The sequence below is a fragment of the Thunnus maccoyii genome, chromosome 15 (genome assembly GCF_910596095.1).
Source record: "Thunnus maccoyii chromosome 15, fThuMac1.1, whole genome shotgun sequence".
NCBI classification, from domain to species: Eukaryota; Metazoa; Chordata; class Actinopteri; order Scombriformes; family Scombridae; genus Thunnus; species Thunnus maccoyii.
The window spans coordinates 12,676,306-12,681,355 of NC_056547.1; positions in this window are offsets into that span (position 1 = coordinate 12,676,306).

The window sequence follows — 5,050 nt, forward strand, 5'->3', positions numbered from 1 at the left end:
TGTAAGTAGTGATTTAGAGGCACAGGTCATGGTAATTGGTCTTAGACAGGCACAGACATTTCCCTTTTTTCCCACTCTACTCTGTGTGCCCTACTTCTACTGTTTGCTGTTGAAAATGAAGAGATCCATAGAGAGAGAGAGAGAAATGAAGCTACAAATATAAAAAATAAAACAAAAAAATTTAAAAGAAATAAAACTCTGAATCACTATTTCTGTGACTCTTTCTCTCTTTTGAAGATGTCAGTCATAATAAAGCTGCAGCAGGTGTGCAGCATGAAACAGACAGTATGAGCAGCATCTCCTTCAGTTGTATTTTCAACAATCTGTTTATTGTGCAGTGCTTCACAGACAAGAGCTTCAATACACTGACACAGCAGGCTTCCAAGCACCTGTAGAATATACACTTTGTTACACCGGATGTTTTCCAATGTCCTGAGGAGACAACAAATGGGGACAAATATTTATTATTTTAGAGCATCACATGGAAAAAATATGAGTACAGACTTCAGCATGTCCACTGGTTATATCACACTAAGCGTCAGCACTGAGGCTTCAAAGAAACAAAGGCCTCTTGCAGCAGGGACAGCTTTGTGTGCAGCCATCAGACTGTGCAACTCTATTGGCAAAAATGGCCTCAAAATCAGTCAATTAGGACCTCACTGCACTTACCATATATATTACATACACTCTCTATTCTGCATTCTGCAAGTAAACAATTAAAAGTGAATAATATCAGTAATTTTATACACTATACTATACTGTACATGTATTGGAATTGCCAACTGCATATTTTACATGTTCTTGCAACCATGTAATTATTTATTTTCTTATTGTTTATGATATAATTAGCTCTTTTTCATCAATAACACCTCTTCTCTTCTCTGCTGGTTTACACAGGAGCAGTGAACAAGCACAACCTGCTGCAGCCTCATCACTTTGGAAACTAAAAACAGCACCATCTAGGGTCCAGACACCCTCAGCAACAAACAACATGATTGATGATTAGAGAGCAGGAAAGCAGCATGAAAAACTATATCCATCATTTTGGTGCAACTCAAGAACAGCATGTTCTGGAGACTGTACAATACAGACAAATTGTTGGAAAAGCTGAATTAATAGAGAAAGAAATACTTTTCATAGTCAGTCTTACGACTGTTGAAATAATAGTAAACGTAGCTTTTTTGCAGCTTTAAAACCAGAATCAAACAACCCATGAACTGCTCTCCCACCTCAGTGAAGGAAACTGTGTCGCTGAATCACAGGATGTGATTCACATTCACACAGTTCAGCGGTCATTTGCCTCTCTTTGAACGTGACACTGATACCTATCCTGGGTGCAGAAGTGGTTCATCCTGCCTCTGAAATATACCTGTGCAGTAAGAGGGCTGTCCTGGCTCCTGTGGAGAAGAGTGCGGAGGCGATTGGTGCAGAGGTGTAGTGGTGATTCCTCAAACTTTTTCTCTTGCATTCACTTATATGGGCATTTGTTTATGTAACTGTTGGTCTGCAGCGGCCCACGCCTCCCTCTTAAATGAGCCGTGGCATACCAGAAGGCTTTTAAGGTTCAAATGAGAAGGTGTGATAACTTGGTGTTTAGAATTAGATTTTTGTTTATTAGTCCATGATATATATTTGTTAATTACTCCCACATGACCTGCATGCATGCACACGTGCCCAGACTTGTAGTTCTGGTCACTGAGCAGCTCTACTTCAGCTGCTGAAGATTAAATAAACTTTCTCAAGAGCAGACCAGCTTTAGACGGTGAACAAAAAGAGTCTCAGTTTGTCATCTAGGCCTAAATCATCTATCCCGTCAAGATTTTCCCAGACTATCTGGAGAATTTCCACCAGACTAACTATCACTCTTTGTCCAGTTTATCCTGAACAGCATCAGCTCATCATTACAACTCATTATTTCTCCTGGTCCCTTGTGTCTGCCATCCCCATTACACATGCAGCTGGAGGGAGGGGGGATTCTTGAACAACAGGTCAAACTTGTCCTCAGCTTTCTCACATGCTGCGTGTTTAATAGCTTATTTGATTACACAGTTTGACACAAATTTGGTACATCCATTGCTCTGTGTGCAAGAAGGAGAAGAGATGAGGAGTGAAATTTGAGCCAAGATGAAGTTGAAGTATTTCCTCTTGTGTGGGAGAATGTGTGTGCTAGATTGGGAACTTTGTGTTAATTATACAGTTTACAGAGATATTACCAGCAGCAAACTGGTAGTTCAGTTAGTCTTTTTTTACTCTGATCTCCTCAGTGACAGATCCACTCAGCAACCTGCATGAAACATCCACTTCACTAACAGACAGGTTCAAATGAATTAATGACTAATATAAAATAAAAGCAGGTTAATAACAGGGTTAGAATGAACTGGAACAGATTGGAATTGCTGTATATGTATCTTTCAGTGATTTACATCACCACAAAGTCTCACATTTAAGGATATTATGAGATACTAGAAATATGTGAGACAAAGTAACGTTGTGTGACAAGCTGCTCTATGTGTGTGTGACATGACTTTTTGTGTTTCTACACACAGGAAGTTGCTTGTAGTTACACATTTCATTCTGAGGGTGTGCACACCTGTGAAGTAATACTGATGTTGTCCTTTCTTCACAAGATGCCAACAAGTTGCTTGTTGACTCCCAAGAGTAGAGGAAGGGTTTGTTTCCTAATGTTTGATCCAAGAAAAAAGTACAATTTCACTGCAGCTGTTCTCATAACTGTCCGAAATGTCATTGAGTGTAACTCACCAAAGGGATTTGGGCTGGCTGTCTGCAAAGACAAATATCCACGCTGTAAGGATGAAAGTAGGGGGACAGGGGGGATCAGGCTTTCAAAACTCCACCAGAGCACATGTTCTGCACAAGTTCTTAAGAAAAAGTGAAGTTTCAAATTATTTTTTCATTTTTAAAACATGAATGCGGTAGTTTAAATGAATAGAACAAGTACTACATCTAAATGACAAAAGGTTTTTAAGTCCTCGGTATGAAAATAATAATGACTATAACATTTTGTGCAGCACTAAATGCAAAAGCAGTTAATGAACTGATATTCAATCGAATACAAAAATACAAGACAGAGTACAGGACACTTTGGCGGCACTGAAAAGGCTTCCTGACATTGTGTATATGCTGAAAATAGAGCATAATGTCATTTCAGTCCTGCAGGTCACCTTGACCACTAGGTCAAGTCAGCCCCTGGATGAACACAGACTCTCAATATTTGATCAGAGTTTGCTTTAAATACCAGGCAAACTAATTAATGGAAGAGGAAATGACTTTCTTATGTTGTTCTGTTAAGTATATAGTTAGACGTGGGATCTTAGGGCACTACAACAGAGCACAGCATGACTCCTCACTCCCACAGGACCCTGTTTTCTTTGGGGAAACTGAGGGAAAAATACTGAGGAAGGAAATTGACTGATGATCAATCTTAATCAGCTATTTTGTTTTACACTTCCTGACTCATGTTGTTTGTGAAGTTATTTATTCATTTCTTTCTCCCTCTTTCTTTCTCTCTCTCTCTCTCTCTCTCTCTCTCTCTCTCTCTCTCTCTCTCTCTCTCTCTCTCTCTCTCTCTCTCTCTCTCTCTCTCTCTCTCTCTCTCTCTCTCCCTCTCTCTCTCTCTCTCATAAAACACATGGAGGAACCGAGCCAACATTACAGCAGCAGACACCTACGTTAGGTTATCCCTTTCACACTTCTAGAACCACCCAGATCCGCCCACATCTCCGGAGAGAGACTGTGGGTGAGAGAGGCGGAGGCAGGGAGGGATGGAGGAAGGGGGGACGCCTATTCCTGTGTGCATGAATGCGTTTGTGTATGTGAGTGTGTATTTTTGAGAGAAAGAGAGAGGGGGGCAGACTGACAGACAGACAGACAGACAGACAGACAGGTAGAGTGCGCGCCTGTGTGTTTCCTCTCCTGCATTACCGCACTGTCTGCACCGCAGGTCAATTTTAATTGGCTGTGGAGGTACTATCACTATGACAGCCGCCGGAACAGCCTGAGCATATCATGCTTTCTGCGCAGCTGAGTTAACAGAACACCAAACGTGACCATTTAATGAGTTTATTAATCAACCTTAAAAGAAAAAGGAGATCATCCCTTTTCATGCTTTCAATGAACTGACGTGTGAGTTTGAATCCCACATTGCCTTTAAATGTTGTAGATGACATAAAACAACTGCACTTTCTTATTAATTAACAAAATAGTTATCATAATAATACTTCATAATTAATATATCTCCATGTTGCAAGAAGTCAATCTGTCTGCGCAAGGTGCGCATCTTAAACATCTCAAAGGCTGTTTTAAATTTTAGATGAATACAGTTATACTCTTTACTTCATCCCCGTGTGCACCGATTCCGCTGATCCTCTTTCCGGTACCTTTGGCTCTGCGTTCATATCTGCGTAGTTTGGTGTTCATAATCGTTTGTCTCTGTCTCTCTGCACAGGTTCCTCCCTTCCCTTCAGATTCAAAGTCCCTCCCTGCCTCCCCCCTCCTCCGTGCGCTGACACAGTCACTCTCACACTTGCACACGCACACGCGCGCTCACACAAACACTTCTCCCCCGCACACTCCCCCCGTCTTGGTGCTGTCTCATTCACTTCGGTACGCCATCCACGCACTGACTCCAACTTCAAGCAAGGGGGGGCGGGGTTGGATATATACCTCCAAGAGGAGGCCACAAGCTACACTGAGACTGGATCCACTTGCAGTGCAAAGACCACAAGCAAGAAGACTCCGAAGCCGGGAGTAGAAGTACCAACATTTATCCTGGAGCTTAGAGCGAAAAGACAAGCGAGAACAGCCTTTGGTGCGACGGACTGTCTGCTGGAGCTCCGATACAACCAATTTGTCACTCCGCTATACACCAGTTTCTCTGGATATAGCAACTAAACAAAGTTGGTAGTAAACTCTTTGGAGTTTGGTTAGAGTCACTTTATTTTTTCTTTGCTTGTGAGAGTGGACTGCACTGAAACTTGGGATCGATCCTCTTGGGTCGGGAGTGGACCTGGCGCATCCTTTCGCGCCTTCA